This window comes from Panulirus ornatus, chromosome 41, assembly GCF_036320965.1.
Source record: "Panulirus ornatus isolate Po-2019 chromosome 41, ASM3632096v1, whole genome shotgun sequence".
Taxonomy (NCBI): domain Eukaryota; kingdom Metazoa; phylum Arthropoda; class Malacostraca; order Decapoda; family Palinuridae; genus Panulirus; species Panulirus ornatus.
Window position 1 is genome coordinate 4256487 of NC_092264.1, and position 18521 is coordinate 4275007.

The 18521-nt window shown below is 47.5% G+C and overlaps 1 protein-coding gene across 15 annotated transcripts in view; it reads left to right on the top strand.

Moving 5' to 3' along the window:
• Positions 1–18521, top strand: part of LOC139761628 (uncharacterized) — a 208360-nt gene that overhangs the window by 143588 nt on the left and 46251 nt on the right. Inside the window, exons 1-2 of one of the 15 annotated variants that reach the window (XR_011715561.1) lie at positions 4224–4582; positions 13228–17716. The exons of 10 other annotated variants lie outside the window; for them this stretch is intronic. The gene's annotated coding sequence lies outside the window, so the exon portion shown is untranslated. Of the gene's footprint in view, positions 1–4223; positions 4583–4610; positions 4904–13227; positions 17717–18521 lie in introns of those variants that run through there. 4 more of the 15 variants (XR_011715560.1, XR_011715563.1, XR_011715564.1 and 1 more) reach the window with 4 other exon arrangements.

Genomic DNA, 18521 nt, shown 5'->3' on the forward strand with positions numbered 1-18521 from the left:
GTGACTATCTCTTGTCTTCAAGGATTATTTGAAATGGGTTATATTTGGATCGAAGGCGATGCTATCGCGGACCGGCTGGCGCGCGCGCGCGTGCGCGTCTGTTGTAGCCCAGTGAGCCTCGTCACGTCCCGACTAGAGAACCTTAGTTGGTTGTGTGTGTCTCTCTCACGGATGCGCCCCCATCCTCCGGCCGGGGGGACGGGGGGGGGATGCTAATCACTGTCAGCTGTGTTGGGGGAGAAGGTACGACATGCGCGTGGCTGAGGGGCATCGCCAGCCGTGCTAAAAATATGAGTTGTTAAGTAGCAACATCAATGTGGCCTTGTGTGCGACACATGACACCCCTGGAGGGGATCTTTTGAGTGGTGGAACATGCTTGTCTCTATGACTTACAGAGGGGAAGAAGAAAGCCGAGGAAGTATAACAGGCACTGTGTATCGTAAGATAAATTTAGGGATTTCCTTAAATAACTGCGTCATGGGGAGCTGAACCCCCCTTCACGACGCGTAGTTATTCGATGACTAATGTTCAGGAGAATTCTCTCTCTCTCTCTCTCTCTCTCTCTCTCTCTCTCTCTCTCTCTCTCTCTCTCTCTCTCTCATTAAGAATCATACCAGACAATGTCCCGCTTCGTATAGTCACTTGATTCATCCGTGAATATCACGTCTCGTGGTCCTGATGCCAACCAAAGAGGGACGCCAAGATTGTACGTGACGAAACTATAAAGTTAAAGAAAAAAAAGAAAGTCGTCTCGGATGCCAACCACGAAAGGTTTGGGTAGGGGGATGACGGTCGAATTATTCTGTAGCGCAGGGTTGCGATGCCGCCCGAGGCACGCATTCCTGGCTAAGTTGACCTTAATGTTGTCTAGCCAATGTTGTCTTCCGATAATTGTGCATACTATCATTTCGTCTCTTGAGCGACCCTGTCCATTATGATACTCCTGAGTCCTTTTTTTCTTAATATATGTACATATATATATATAGGCATTGCCATACTTCACCAGCAGGTGATAACACAACGACGGGGAAGTCTCCTTTGAGAGATGTATGATCTCGTCAGCAGATAAAAAGGAAATAGTTCTCTCGAGGACCTTCTCGAACCCAAAGACGAAACATATACCCTGCTCCCGAGTGGAGCGCACCCTCGAAGCTGCAGTAGCGCCATAAAAGGAGTCTTAGCGTTGCAGATAATGATAATGTTGATAATGATACAATACTAATATATACTTACTGATATGCTTTATATTCATCTTTCCTGCATTTCTTGTCTCTTTTCCTTTGTGATCCTTTCCCTCCTTCCTTTGTGATTCTTACATGTTGAGGGAGTGTCGTTTCTCTTCACATCCTCATCTTCTTTCCCACATGAAGTGGAAGACTCAGAAAGAACACGTTACATCGTATCTGCCTGCACTGCTCACCGGTAGCCATATTGAAGCCATCATTGACCACTGTAGCACTCGAAGTGTCTGTCTGTTGTCGACGCTGTACATCACCATGTTGGCGACCCTGATGGAGGAACCTCTCTCAGCCAAGTCTGCCGCGTCATCCCCACTAAAAGCCCTCAGGCCTTCATCCGTCGCTGTCACCCCGATCCTCAGCCGAGACGACCACGCCCTCCGATAAGTACGGCCTTCTCGACGAGGCCGGGGAAGCCCCTTTGCCCTTTGCAGACACCCACGATCGCTGCTCTTCGTATGAACGCGTCCGCACCACGCTAATCTACGTCTAGGGCCAACCTCAACCCTCCTTTTATCCCCCCCCATCAGCGTCACCTACCCTAACCTCACCGCCATTCGCGTCCCTCGCGCGAGACACCTGCACCATCCGTTCCACCGGTGGATACAGACCGTTTTTTATACTCCTCCCCTCCTGTAGTTATACACATTCCTCCTCTGGTGTTTTTGTTGTACGCCCACTTCTTCCGGGGAGGAGCTGTCGCCTCCGCCACCGCTGATGGTGCTGCCTCCGTCGTCCGCGAGTGCCGGTCAGGGAAAGTCTTCATTCCCTGTTGGTGTTACAATCTTTTCCGCAGACTCGACAGGGAGGGCTCAGCGCCTTAGAGCCTGACGGGTGGGGTACTCACAACAGGGTTAAAACAACAGAGTAAACCACAGACCAGGAGATGAAGTGCAGTGAGGACGTCACCTGCCGGCGCAGAAGATATACGGCTCCCTTGTTGCTGAGCAGTTTTTTTTTACTCTGTCGGCGAAAACGCCTTGTGGTGGTCCGCGTGCCCATTCATCCGGCCGTTGCGTCTGTCTCGCAGGTGAATGGAAGATCTGCGACCGTCCTAGAATTGCGACGACCCTCATTCCGTCCAGGGACGATGGTGTAGTAGCTTAATACCCCGACGTGTCGGGTTAGAGTCCAGTTGATATGTGGAGAGAGGAGTAGGGAGGACCAGTATGTTGAAAGGCTCTTGATCTGTGGTTCAAAAGGTATCAAGAATGATCTTGTGTGTCCTTTTCTGAGTCGTGTAGCTCCTCTTAAGTGGCGGGGTAGATGTAGGTGAATCTAGGAAGAATGAGAGTCGTCATATATCCATGGTTTCAGGGTGCAGGGTGCGCCAGTGTCCTAAGGATGTAAGAGACAGTGGGTGTAAGATTTTCTTTCGGTTTGTTTAGTTCACCAGGTGAGAGATTTTCTGATGAGGTTTGGTTTATGGTCTTAGAGTGACCTCCGAGAAGCTTTGGTTGGACACCAAGATCTGGAGGGAAGTGTAGCCTCGTCCGGCGGCAGGCGGTTGGGATGTGGTTTGAAAGCGAAGTTGACGTGTGTGGCCTTGGTCTTTGTTTGGTCGGTTTGATGTTAGAGCCGGCGACAGGATGTGTGTGTGTGTGTATGAGAGAGAGAGAGAGAGAGAGAGAGAGAGAGAGAGAGAGAGAGAGAGAGAGAGAGAGAGAGAGAGAGAGGACTGCCTTCCTCAAGAGAGGCAGTCACTTCAGACAGTGGGACCCAAAGGTTTAACAGCAAAAGAGTTGAGTCAGGTTCTGTCGCTTTGCGATGAGGAAGCCAAGTCGTGTCTGGGTATACACAAACTGCTATAGAAGTGTCATGGTGTCCTTGGGGCTCTGCCCTGATCCACGTCCAAGAGTTATGTGATTTTTATCAGTTAATGTGTTGTCATGCCACCCTTGCACTCCCCCAGCACTGTGTTACTTGCGGTCTGGCCTAATCCCTTGATTGCCAAGCTTCTCTTCACTAGAGACAAGACACACCCCATATACCCTCCCTCTCCTGGCAGTATCTCCGTGATATTGCCATATCGAACGGCTTCGTACATACCATTTATCATGTACCACTTGTCCTTTACAACCCATTCCTGCCCATCACTGATATACACATTCCTCGCCCAGTGCGTCACTCTCTTCATGCAAGCTCCCTCTTTTGGGGTGGAATGTCCATACCTGTGGGTTCAGTCGAGAGGCATTCTTCACTTGTCCTTGAGTGCCGTGAGGCTGCGACACTCGAAGTATTTCTTCGTCTGTCGCTTGTTTTGCCATCCCTGAAACATTTGCTGCCCAAAGAGTATCTTCTCATATTTTGTGCTTCATCTCCTCAGATCTCTAAATGTTTTCTACCAGTGCAGTTAAGATTAGATACATTAGCACATCTGGGTAGCTGTAGCACATCTGGGTAACTGTGGATATCATTATAAGTCAGATGAAATGTCATGAATTATTCACACGTGTTGTGAGATGTTCCTTTGTCTCGTACCTTCTCCACCCCTTTCGCTGTACCATCTCCTGCCGTAGACACAGCTTGGATCGTAAACTAAGAAACGAACTGCAGGACTTCAAGATTAACTGTCTTCTTATCTCCCAATATGGTAGACTGAATTATGTATGAATTTCTGGACACTTATGGACTTGGAACATCATCGACCACACAGATAATAATAGTTGCAGTAGTGGGTCTTTGTGATGTTTCACGAGACAACTATTCCTCATATGAACGTGGTTGCTTTGTCATGGGGAAGCATTTCCCACTGAAATGTTTACTATCTAATCACACCTTCTGCACTCGACATTCCAACGGGCCAGACGATGCCACTTCAGAGTTTAATGTCAGCTGACTCGCTGGGCAACCGTCGACAGGTGGAACTTCCTCCTCCGTGCCATCTCAACAACGAGAGATATTTCCGTGTGGCAAAAGAATATCAAAACTCAATCACGCTGCTGTGGGATGTAGACGTAGATTCTTCACAGCTCCCTCTTTCGTTTACGAAGGCATCATTTCTCGGTGTCCTCATCTCTATCTAAGGCCTGGGATGTATCATTATTCACTTGCAGTATGCAGCATATAGCGTGGAGGCAGCGGTTCGTCTCTGCGTCTGACATGTGCGAACTATTTCTGTAGCGGGTTGAAACGTGGAGGTGCCAGATACTGCCCCGTCCTCACCATTCTACCACAATTACTCGACCACACCATACACCACATAATCATCCCGCGTACACCCTGTGGCTCGCAGGACTCCTCCCTCGCCCCTGAACTGTAAAAAAAGAAATTCGGAGCAGGCAAATGCGTGAGAGAAAACGAGATGTGAAGAGAGGATGTGGGGTGGTCCGTGGCCACTGCTGGTAAGGAGTTCTCATCTGGGCTTTACCTACTGGTCTCCTGCTTTTCCCCTTACCTGCAGCGTCACACACACACACTCTCCTTCTCCCCACAACACATGCACACACATAACAGACACACATACACCCGAACGCAACGCCGGTAGTTTTCTGTTTGTCGGTGAGGGTGTGTACACACACGACGCCTGCAGGAATGCCTTGGATTTCATAAGGTGGCGACAGAAAACGGAGTGCAATGTGTTGTGTCGACCAGAGACAATGGGTGTTGGACTGCCTTATACAGGCGAGCAGTGAGATCCGCAATTCCTCTGATGCAACACAGGTGTATGTGCAGTGAAAAAGGAAATGTGGAATCGGTTTTTGACGACGAAGTGTGAATACGTATAATCTTGAATCTAGGAATAGAGAGATACGGGATTGATGTGAAATTGCGAGTGATGGAAAGTGCAAAATACATGACAAGTTCGATACCCCTGTGCTAAAATGATTTTTAAGTGTTGTACACTATCGTTTAAGGGGGGACAGACTAGGGGATACTGAGAAAGAGAGATGGGTATGGAAATGAATATGGATAAAGAGTTGAAATGAGTTTGGGGGAGTGAATTGTGATGACACAGAACAAAAGACATGCTTAGTGTTATATGATAAACATGGAAATAAACAAAGGAAATAGAGATAAATGAGGGGCATAAAGGAGGCGAAAAGTGTGTGGAAACAAGAGTTCCGTTTAGCTCTTCGGTGTACTCGTAGAGCACGCGTGGCCCAAGCACAGAGCATCTGTGCCTGGGCACGACCCTCGTGGAGATGAGGTGGCACAAAGGACCCGGAGAGAACGAAGGAGACACGAATGAAACCTGACCCCGGAAATACGAAAGGAAAGTCCGTGGGGAAAAGTTGTGAAATGAAACACTAACAAAAGGGAAAACATATGTATAGTCTACACGATGGTTGTTGTACTATTGAGAAACATCGATGAACGATACAAAGAGAAAGGATTTGACGTAGAGTTAAGAAACAATAGAAGCAAAGATTGCAAATGTTACATCCCCTAGTGATGCTTGTGCATGGAGGAATTGTGATCCTGTGAGATATCGACAAATCAGATCCTTAATGCATTACCAGTGTGGTGTATAACAAAGGAGAGGTGTGCTGTGTTGTATCATAGGATAATACAAACTCGTACCGTTGTGATAGTTGTAGAACACAGGTACTACAACCTTTCCGTCGAGCATTTATGCGATTACAAGACTGTGTATCGCGACACAAAGCTTTGGCTTGTTTTAATCGTCTCAGTTTCAGCGAGAGTGGGTCGTTCGTCTGGTCCTCCCCTCCCCACGTCTTGCAAACCGCACTACTCACGGTTATAATTGTCTGACACTCGGTGGTGCTGGGGAGGGAGGGGGAGGCTCCTCTCTTCCCCCCCACCTTCACTCTTGAACACAATAATGGTAGGAAAGTTGAGGAGGCAGCGTGTGTTGTGACTCACGCTGGCAAGGCTTTGTCAACGAGTCGTCGGATTTTTTTTTTAGATTTCATGCAGCATGATGGAATCGAGAGGTGTCGGACTTTTCAATTACATTGAGGTAGACCGTGTGAGGCAATCAGTCTAATAACTGTTTATGGTTCGGTTCACTGGTTACGTTAGAGTCTTAATGGATGGCATGTCATTCGGGGGGTGGTTTATCTTCGTGGAGGAGCGCTGCAGATCTTGTACATCATTTCGGGTCCCTTGTACTTCATCATGGGATTTTAATTAATGATGTACAGCCACTTGTGTGTTTGTGTGTTGTGGAAGAGCCAGATTTGTTAATGACCCCAGCCAAGATGTATGGGGAGGGTTATGATATGAGGGAGGTATGAATAGCAGGTGGAGATGAGGCTCGCTTTTGTCCTGAAGTTCTCATTGTGAGGTCGCGGTGGCAACATGAGGACCTCTGGTGTCATTATAGGTTTTTTTCCCCCTCCTCATTTGTTGCTCCATGTAGGAATACGTAACCCGATTGAGAGAACTGATAGTTGGAGATGATGATTGGCAGGATTACTTAAAGGTGCAGGGAGTGATATGAGAGATACTCTTTGTCTTCTTTGTCATCCGGCGTCCGTCTGCCTCAAGTCTCTGTATACATATACTTATATCTGTCTGTCTTTGTCCACATAACCTCTCTCTCTCTCTCTCTCTCTTTCTTCACACAACCACATGTCTTTATGTTCGGACACTATCTTGTATCTTGCTTTATTTCTTCTGTTTCTACACATCCGTGTTCAATTGTATCCACACATTCACACGTCTCTTGTCTTTACACATTCAAGTCTCTTGTCTCCACACATTCACACGTCTCTTGTCTCCACACATTCACACGTCTCTTGTCTGTACACATTCACTTCTCTTGTCTCCACACATTCACACGTCTCTTGTCTCCACACATTCACACGTCTCTTGTCTCCATACACTCGCACGTCTTCTGTCTCCAAATACACCAATGTATATATCTACGTACAACCCACCTTGTCTCCACATATTCATGTATGCCTTTGTCTACATGATTACATATCTCTTCATCTCCGCATACCCAAGCTTATCTACTTACACATGCCTCTCCTTGTCTTTCTTCACAAACCCATATTTCTTTGTCTTAACATACGACTATCTGTTTGACGACACACACCCACGTCTCCGTTTCTTTATCAAAACATGTTTTTCTGTCCTTACACACCATCGACTCTGTCCCGTAGGTGCCCCTCTGATCCGTTGCATCCACGTCTCGTTCTCACACAGATCCTCGTCTTTATGTCCATACACAGAAGTCTGTCTGGCATAACACATCCTGACCACCTTCTACACACAGGCAAGTGTCTCTTCATTTCCAAACCAACTTCTACACATCTTCGTATCTCTCACTGTGCGTGTCTCTGTGAACGCACCCATGACTCGTGTCTCCACTCGCCCTCAATGTTCTTAACATAATCAGGTTCCACTTTCCCCACACCTATCAACTGTGTGCCTCGTCCCTCGTCCTCGTCTTCTGTTCTGTACCCCACCCGCCCGTACTCTGTCTCTCTCTCGGGCATACCCATTAGGGTACAGAGACCAAGGGAAAATAGCCTTCGGGGCTGTGGTCATTCCTGTTGGCAAGTGGTTTACGACACTTTAAAAGAAGACCATAAAGCGAGAGGGTGAGAAAACAAGACAAAATAGAATCTTCGGCGAGGTGCGATAGTTGGGTGTGTATATTGGGGAGGGACTGGCGTCATGCGGTGCCACACCTACCTCTCTTGACTGGTGTATATTGTGGGGGGACTGGTGTCTTGCAGTGCCACATCTGCCTCTCTTGATTATGTTATTCAAATGTTCTATTGTCAGGCTTATTCAGTACACTGTCCTGGAACTAGTAAAGTGCATTATTGTAGTATCCGGTACATACCGTGTTGTGGAACTCGTTAAGTAGTGTACTGTTAAGACCCTCTGAAATACTCTCAGGAGCTCGTTTGATACACAACTGTTAAGAAAACCCATTAAGGTACACCAAAGGACTCGTTAAATACCTTGTAGAAGGACCCACTGCTTTGTTTGTGGATTCAACGTAACGTAAACACTTAAAGTAGGTATACAGGTTGGGAGGAACTGTGTTAGGGTGTCACAGTGAGATTGTGAGATTCTGTTATCTCCTCGATAACTTGGCAATATTTTTTTTTCATCCAGTGAAGACATTGTTCTGATAAGAATATTAGCAAATATCAGAAGTAATTAGTAATTAAAGTAAAACGATTATTAGATATGATACATAAGAAAAACATCAGAAGACTTGGTACTTTAAGGACGGGGTTTGAACCTTGGTTTCGAAGCGGTGAACTGGTTTGTAGTTTTTACTGCTGTTCCTTTGTTAATATTACGTAGTGTACTCACAAGCTGTTTTCATTTACCTAATACTTGATTTCTTGTCTTATCTCTTATCAAAACCAGTTTTTCACATGATGACGCATTTGTAGATGTAAAACCTCCTTTGCCCACACTCCAGCAAACAGACACAGATTAAAGCACATATCCTAGACCACTGCTATGCAGCCTGTGTACTGCCATACGATTTCTAGTCCTTTGCTTTTCCATTACTACATACGTTAATTTCAAAGGGAAGGTAAAGCAGAGAGTTAGTAAGGCTTTAGCTGCATCCATTCCAGTTAGTGTCGTAGCAATGTGGCTCTCAGAACAGTCTTGCTGTGAGCATAGGGCGACTGTGCATTACAGAGACGGAACATTTTCGGTCGTGGATACAGTGCCTCATGAATGAGGTTCCTGTCGCTCAGATCAGAAAGTGAAAAAAAAAAAAGTATTTACTCAGAGTTTGCTTCCAAGAGGTGTGCCGACACCTGCTGCTTTCTGTAGTGTAAAGAAAGTATGGAGTCCTTGTCAGTGGCTATTTGTAATTGCCTAATTTCCTGTTACGGGGAAGGATTTAGAAATGGGACTCCAACTCTTGTGTGTGTAATTACGTATATGTAATCACGTATTTGAGCGGTATACTCATGGGGGACCCCTGTCTTGATTACTCTTCACGTGTGTGTGTGTGTGTGTGTGTGTGTGTGTGTGTGTGTGTACGTGAGTATATGTGGCTGTGTGAGGCCATGTGTGTCTGGAATTCGAGTTGCATCTTGAAATATCTTTGCTGTTTGGCTTTGAGCTCTTATCCCATTTTACGGACACAGATTTTCCTGTCCTTTGAAGTTATATCAAAAATCTCTGGGAGATTAATGGAACATGAACCAGGAACTTGAATCATGTCTGACTTCATTTCATTTTGCCGGATGGTGATTTTTAGTTTTTACACTTTTAAACTGGATATTTTTGGGGTGTTTTTTCTATCTTTATGGAGTTGTGATAATTATTCGTCTGATATCTTAAGATATTCTCGAAACAGACACATTATAAATGTAATATATATATATATATATATATATATATATATATATATATATATATATATATATATATATATATATATATATGGATTCTGTCTCAAATTTTTTTGAAAAGAAAAATAAGATTTCGTCTGCGACCTGCCAGGATCTGAGACGGCATGTCGGAGACGCTTACACGCATCGACATAATTCTTGAAAGAAATAGACACACGAGTGATAACCAACTTCCTGGCGAATCAACATCCTGGCGAATGTTAAACCTATGAAACGACTGCGCTGGGTTAGGTAAGGAAGCTCAGCAAATGCTCGAGGAACACCTTGTTGCTCACACCAGGGCGGTGGCGAACGGTGAGGTAACTCCGGGTTATGCAATGGGTGTGTTGGGGGGGCTGCTGCTGCTGGTGCCGCCATGCAACTCTGGCCCTACCGCCAAGACGGGATAAGACTCGCTGTTGAACTGGCCTTAGTGGGAATTTGATTATGCCTACGCTGATAGATCGGTCCGAGTTTTTGATTATATTATGATTATATTATATTGATAAATTATATTATATTACATTATATTATATATTATATTATATTCATAGATTTTTCTGTCTGAAATTACGTCTGTAAATCTTTTCTTCATAGGGGAGTATTTTTTTTTTTTCTTTCGCTCCAGATTTTTACCTGGGGAAGGTGTTGACGAAATGACGCAAGTAAATCGTATTTTTATACCTTCGAGCAAGATTTTTTTTTTCCCCATCCCAGATGTGTACGTAAGGAAGGTGTTTACGCACATCATTCACGTAGACGAGAGAAAAAAATATTGGGTCCGGAAGACTTTGTCAACACCTATCTTAGCCCACTACTGCCTAAATTCACCTTCCTTTTTTTTTTTTCTTTAACTCCTGATCTTTTATGCCATCATCCACACCATCCTGCATTACCCCTACCATTTGTAACTTCCTTCCACCACCCTAATAACCGCTCCTGAACTCTAACTACTTCCGCCACGCCTTCGCTACTCCCGCCTCGTCTTCGCTACCCATGTCTTTCATACCACTCCCCACTGCAGCTCCCCTATACCCACTGCCACGAAGCTGTGCCTGTTTACCTTCACCCTGTCACTAGCAGCAGCTGGTTATCAACCTTCACTCTTTACCCACACCTGCCTGCCACCATCTATCACCACCCGCCCTAACCATAGTATATAACCTTATACCCCATATTACCACCATTTTCCTGTACCGACACTGGCCTCCCACCAGCCATTGCAGTCTACCCGATCCTGCTACCACGTACACCACCCTGCCATCGTTCACTGCTGTCCACTCTAGCCCAACTAACCTTGCATACTCAGTCCTCCATAACTTAAGCCGCCGTAGTCCAACAGCCACTCTCTGCTACCCATCTTAACGTATCCACTCCCTTAGCTGCAACCCCTTTCTAGTCTAGCATTTAACTCCTCGCTGTGCTACCTACCACCTACCTCAACTAGCGATCCACATTGCTCTTTTCCTCGCCTGAGTCACTCCAAAATTAAGAGCAGGGCAACGAAGCGAAGGTGGAAGGTGAATAAAAGAGGATTGCCTCAACTAATACCCAAAGTAAGTAATTATTATGCTGACTCCAGCTAATTTGGAAGACCTGTTTACTTTTTACACATTGGGCTGAGTGAGTGAGACAGGCTGCGGTTAGTGTGGGTGTGTGGTATCATTTAGTGTGTCTGGCTACTGATTTAAGTTGAAGTTCTTCTTTTGGTGTTGAAGAATGTTCACCCTATCAAGAAGGATCCCCTTGTAGGGCCCACGAAGTGTTAGTGGGAAGAGATGTGTAGTGGAATAGTCAAAGCAGAGCTTCAGTGCTTGAAAAATTAGTTCCCTGAGATGGATTAGACTTCATTTTTAACAAGAGTAAACGTCTCATTGCTTGAGAAATGTTCCCAGGAGAGAATGATGTTGTATAGATCACCAATATTAGCCATTCCAATCGTTACTGCGGTGACCACTTGTGCCAAATCTTCTCTCTTCCTTTTCTTCCTCCCACTCCTCGCTTCTTATTATGCTTCGTTCTGTGTTACCGTCCCTGTCTTTCCCTTTCCCCATCTCTCCCTCTCTCCTTTCTTTGGGCCCGGGCCCTACTCCGTCGCTGGCCAAAGCATGCTAGGCTTCCATTTATAGCTGATGAGCTCTATATTAAGTCTCTGGGCTTCCCCAAGACGTATATTATCTTAGCCTTGACTGTCTGACCATTCTTCCGGTTTCGTTTTAAATATTTAATGGGACTTCGTGCAGGTGGTGTTGTCTCGTCACCCATCTGTCCTCCCTCCATGGCTCCTTCCCTTCGCCTAAATCGCCCCACAGAATACATAGCCACCCACAGCAGAATTAGTTATCAATTTACGTTGAGCCATGAGGCGCTTGGGGCGCAGGTAGGGCCAGGATAGCTCGCCCTTACTCAACACCGAGTAAATAATTTTCTGTATAGATGACGCTCTGTCTCACCTAGTTGTTGCGCTCTCTCTCTCTCTCTCTCTCTCTCTCTCTCTCTCTCTCTCTCTCTCTCTCTCTCTCTCTCTCTCTCTCTCTCTCTCTCTCTCTCTCTCATGTTTGCCCCCTTCATGCTCCCTCTCCCACCGGCACTTTACAGTGGGTTGAAGTGAAATACAGCTGGTGTCGTTACTGTATACAATGCTATACAAGTAGGGTGGGGGGGAAATAACTGCGCTGGTAATTGAGTTTCCAGAATGGCGTTATCAGTTGTTGTCTGTTTCACCTTTTTCAGGTAGATTGTGTTATTGTTTCCCATCAGGAGTATCTCACACACACACACGCACACGCACACACACACACACACACACACACACACACACACACACACACACACACATATGGTACATATATGCAAGGTTAAGAGTTGGGGCAACACGAGTATAAAACTCTCCTCTTAACACACAGATAGTAACAGTAACCACTCACACGCGCACACACACACACACACACACACACACACACACACACACACACACACACACACACACATCCAGTTTTTAGTGATAGTAAAGTTTAGTAATGGTGATTCAGTGGCAGTGTAATGGTAAGCATAATGGTGGTGGTGTAATTGTGTTGTATTTCCGGCTTGGTCTGAGTTGGGAAGTTGTGGCTGTGCAGGACTGAGGTGGTGGTGGTGCTGGTGTTTTGATTGTGTGGTAAAGCTTAAGTAATGTTAATATAATGAAGACGTCAGGGGAGTCATGTTGTAGTGGTGTCGTAAGGTTGTAGCTGTGAAAGTGTAGTGGTTGTGTAGTGGCAGTGATAGTTGTCGTAGTGGTTGTAAAGTGATGGTGGCTAAGTTTATATGACCTGGTAATCAAACGGCATCATTTGTATAGCTTGACGTGGATTTATATATCCTGATAAAACGTTGTCAGGTTCGTTATATGAAGTCAGTTCTTGCTGTGTATCGTTGCCCTCGAGAGTTTTCAGCGCCTCGGTAGTGAGGGGGTCGCTATGGAGAACGTGGTTAGATTCTGCCCTCTTGCGTCGTGAACACAAACACCTTTCGCTTAATCTGACATCAAACTTTTTTTAATCTTCGTCAGCTGCGAATACTGTTTAAGACGAATGTGTTGGTGGCTTACGACTCAGAAAACATGGCTTCCTTCATGCTAGATATGCCGACGGATGATGAGGGAAAGCATGATTAGAACGTGCGTTAAAGTGATTAACGGTGTAACGGTGATTTCCCAACAGGTGATTTAGCAAAGGCCTGGACAAACCCCGCAGGACCGTTGTGGGTCCTGGCCTTCGCCGAGGTCAGAAGCCGGGGTCACGGCAGCCTGCGCACATTATGTTCGGCTTCTTCAAGAATAAAAATAAAGACAAAGTCGTTACGAAGGATAAAGTTGGTGACAACTCCAAAGACAAGAAGAAAGACCGGGCAAATAAAGAGGAGAAAGACGCGAAGGCCACCATTCGCAAGGGTAAGGAAGATAAAGCTTCGAAGTCGATCTTCAGGAAGAGCAGGTCCATCGAACTGATCAAGGAGGCGAATGAGGAACCATCCATAGCGGCCAAGAAGAGGAGGACTCTCGAGGCGGTGGCCCTCGAAGGTTGGCAGGAAGATGAAGATTCGCCACACCGCGGCAATGGCACTGAGGGAGAGGATAATACACACAGCAGCAATAGTGGTAGCAGCGAGGAGGCTCACCGCCCTTCTTCTCCGGCCTCGCCCGCCGAGCATTCTCATGACGGGTGTGCCAATGGTGAGAAGCGTCCTGCTTCCTCCAAGACCGCATCGTCCTCGCCCAGCGAGAGAGGCTTGCAGCTAAAGCCAGGCTCCGATCACAAGAGACATGGCCAGAACAGCATTGGTTTCTTGGTGTCCGCAGCCACGAAGCAGTGCACCTCCGTGCTCACCGGGGCTGTCGGGTGTTCACAGTTGCCCCATGATGGCGGAGGGGAGAAAGTGATGAACAGGGCACGACTGCCGGGAACGGAAAGCATCCGATTGCCGGGGAATGCCGCGCCGCTAGTGATGAAGCCGCCCCTTAATCCTAGAGTAGTGGCGCCCCGAGGACCTCTCGCCTCCTTACCCAGCACTGGCTCGGGGTTAACAAACGTACTGTCTGCAGAAGACGAGAGAGATGAGAGCCGTCACACCCCTTCTCCAGGAGTGGTGACGCCTCCCTCGTCACCGGGTCTGCCGTATGGCCAGGCCGTCCCACCCTATCCAGTCATTACGGGTCCGTCTTCACGCCCTACCTCACCTGATGGCCAGGCCTCAATGCTTTCTACTCCTTCCAGCTCCACCTCCAGTCTTTCCAGTTTAACCGCCAGGCCCATATCTCCGTCTGGTCGCCGCACACCTCCCGGTCCTCGCATGGGAACTGGCGGCAAGTTGACATCGTCTCCAACGACTGGTCGCAAGACGGTGAGAACAAACATTAAGACCAATCCGACAGTCGTGTCTCGTCGGGCTGGCTCTCGTTCGCCGGTCAACACGTGTCCCTCACCCGTCAACCCCTGTCCATCACCCTCACCATCAACAACAACAGCAGACGTTCTCATTCCCAACTTTGATGGTGAAAGGCTCAAAACTCCACCATCTTCTCCCATCCCCACCAGACGTCTGGGTGACCCCAGCGAGACTAGTGTTCCGTCAACACCACCACCACCACAACAACAACCCAATGTTGTAGCTACTCCTGGAGTCTTTCCTCACTCGTCAGTCCCGGACACAACAACAACCCAACCGGTGCCGGTAGTCACCACAACCCCAGCAGCTGTACCAGCTGTAAAGCCGAGGTTAAGCTCTCCGTCGCCACCACCGAAAAGCAGTTTGCCTTGTGAAGTGAAAGCAGAACCCGTGAGCAAGTTAACCCCTAGAAGTGTCTCTCCAACAGCTGGCAAATCTCGGCATTCCGTAGCATCTATGCATTCCCTGGAATCTATACCAGAAAACGACAGCGATGGACAGACTTCCGCAAACGACACTTTGGAGAAGAACTGCAAGATGAAGGCGATTCTAGGGTCAAAGGCTTCAGATCCCCTTCAGAAACCAACGGAGAATAAGTCGTCCACAAACCATGGCCTGACTTCGTCCTCTGCACGACTCACAGCCCCAGAAGCGTCATCAAATGGGGGCATCTCTCATAAAAGGTCCTCTTCGCTGACGCCAGTAAACGAAGAAATGCTCTCACACACCTCGCAGCCGAAGACTGAACCTAGAGCTAATCCCAAGGCCATGGAAATTAATGACACCTCTGGTGCAACTCAACACCAAGACGGTCCTCAAGGTGCATCCAGAGAGCATCACGACGGGGGTGCCTTGGAAAACTCAGAGAAAAAGGGTATTTCCCACCACAAGAAGGAGGAGGACGTGCGGAACGATCAACAATTACACATGATGGGGAACGCAGTGGTTGCCATGGAGGAGATTCCAGCAGAAAGGATGAATCTTCAGTCCAGGACATCAGTGAGTGGTCATGATGCATTCTCACAGCCGCCCGTAAAGAGCTGTGCCTCATCTATTCAAGAAATGGTGTATGGAGGGGACAGTGGTAAGGCTGTCTCAGGTTCGCCATTACGGAAAGAGCCAATTAGTTCAACCCAGACAACGGCCAAGGAAGCTGGGATGAAAAAAGTGGATGTGGCCAGAGAAAGGGACAATGTCAAGGAAACAAAGGACGTACGCAGGAACAAAACTGTAGATTCCAGCCATAACCAGTTCTCAACATTGTCCAGTGAAGACGGGGAAACATCTGGAACGCCCACTCACGTCGTGTTACGAATCCCGCTACGCTATAGTCCACTGCCTAACGGCAAAGACGTAGAGAGGAGAGTCTCGGCCGAGATTCTTCTCGGTAGGGGAGGGAATGGAAGCGTTGATAAAGAACGGGAGCGTCGCATGGAAAGACCAAGGTCGGTGTCATCATCCAGAGAGATGGGGAGAGAGAGGAACTCCTCCGACCTGCTGACGAGGAGACGATTGGCATCTGAGGGAGCAGAGACCAATGGTGAAATGAAGGATAAAGTGCGTGGAAAAGTGTGTCGTCGTTCGTCTTCTTCTTCCTCTCAGAGACACAGGCCTAGCGTAGCGGACCAGACTTCTGATGAGACGTCGAGTTTTGCCCACGAGAATGATGATGGTAAGGGAAGCAACGACGAAGTGATTGTACCCTGGCGCAAGGGCACTCGAAGTCGATCCAGAGTGACGAAGAACCCAGGTAGGACAAAAGTAATTGAGGATGCCGTGGAACCCGGCCAGAGAAATGTTAATAGGAACGATAGTAATTTCAGAAGCTCGTTGGCCTGCCACAGGACTAGATCTCTAAGCACAGGGAGGGGAGCGGTAGATGTCCAGGAGAGATCAGCTCCAGGAATGGACGTTCCTAGAAGCGGCGAGAGAAATAACGCGCCCATTCCCTTGAGACAGTCCAGCAGGGTGACCGCTCCGCCTCGCCACAGATCCAAAACACGGGGAACCGAACGGAGATCGACAGCGGAGACGTTATCCGAGAACATGCGTGTGAAGGACGACTTAGAGACATCGACAGACGGAGAATACGAATCAAGACGTCGAGCACAGTCTTCATCCAGAGCCTTGGACACCTTCCGGCACTCGGAAGAAGCGAACGCCACTGAGCTCAGCAAAACGGCACTGGACAGAGACGCTGGAAGCGCTCGTAAACCTCCAAGAAGAAGGAGGTCTTTGTCGTCCAACAGAAGGAGCTCGGGAAGTCTGAGGGTGGAGAGAGGGGACGGTGTCAGACTTGTCGCGAGATCGCGGTCAGATGCGAGGGACATGGCTGTCACCAACGCTGTTGTTGGCCGAAACAAAGAGGTGGAAAATGTCAGGAGGGATCCCCGGGAATTCACGCGCCATGAAAGTGGATACAGTCAAATAAAGAACGGTGAAACGAATGACTCTCGTAACAAAAGCGATATTGGTAGTAACAGATCCAATAACTCCTCTGACGCCGCTGAAGCTTTTAAAGGTGCGACCGATTGTCCCGTTAGGTTAGAGCAGCATAGCCTTCCTAGTGAAGACGCCGCCAACGTGGCTGCGAACGGTGACAGAAGCAGTTTAGATCACGCAAATACAAGTCGTAGAATATCCGTACAGCAGCATACACCAGTGGTCCTCACCGCGTCACAACACTGCCAGACAGACGATGAAACAAACAAGATTCATACGAGATCTGTACAACAACAGACCCCTGTGGTTCATACCACCTCACAACACTGCCAGACAGACGACGAAGAAGCAAACAAGAATCAGACAAGATCTGTACAACAACAGACACCAGTGGTCCATACCACCTCACAACACTGCCAGACAGACGACGAAGAAGCAAACAAGAATCAGACAAGATCCGTACAACAACAGACACCAGTGGTCTGCACCACCTCACAGCACTGCCAGACAGACGATGAAGAAGCAAACAAGAAACAGACAATATCCGCATATCAACAGACGCTTGAGGTCCCTACCAACTCACAACACTGCCAGACTGTCGACGAAGAAAACAAGACTGTTACAAGATCCGTACAACAACAGACGCTTGAGGTTCCTACCTCCTCACAACACTGCCAGACAGACGATGAAGAAGGAAAACAAGATCCTGACAAGATCCGTACAACAACAGACGCTTGAAGTCCCTACCACCTCACAGCACTGCCAGACAGACGACGACGATGAGGCTGCTCGAATCCTGCAGGATACTAAGGATCAAGCAAGGTAAGGTCTTCCTCCTCAGCACAGTGACATCTTAAGGAGGGCACGCTCCTCTCCTGGTCAGTATTTCAGACGCGATAACGAACCATGTGATGTTATATAACATCAAGTGCGCTTGTGTGTGTGTGTGTGTGTGGGTGGGTGGGTGGATTGTGGTGGAAACTGAAGACTTGCCTGGAATACGCTACCTTCCCAATGGACTTATTTGTCACTTCGTAAGTGCCCGCCATGTTTATGTAATATACACCCATGGTAAGCTCATGGCAGGAGATAAGGTTCGGCTGCATGCATGGCCCTTAGGTTATCAAAATATTGTTACATTTTAGGATCTGTAAGATTTAGGATCTTGTAGATTTACTTTCATCGTAATAAATGTATATTTTACGTGCCTTGAGCCTGCAAGAGTATATGCGTATGATAGTCATCAAGTGTATGAACATCACACTTCGTCAGCACAGTGACTGCGTTCATGTGCCAGACCTCGGATCGACCCCAAAGCCAAGACATATTCCACGTCATATCGCCTTTTCAGATCTATTTTTTTTTTCTAAGTTAGATTTTTGCAAGCAAAATATTACCTGCTGGAGGAACAGGGTTTGTGGCTCTAGCTACTATCATGGGGAGAAGTTCCGGGATCTTGCAGACGGAGGTGCTTCGTCTTGCAGGCGGAGGAGAGCACCCACCTGACGGTGACATACATCTTCATTTCAGGACTCCTAGCAGCTGTTTCGCCTCGCGACCTCGCTGTCTGTTCACATCGGTCGTCTTCCTTGGTAACACCTCACTATACTGAGCCACAGAACATGAA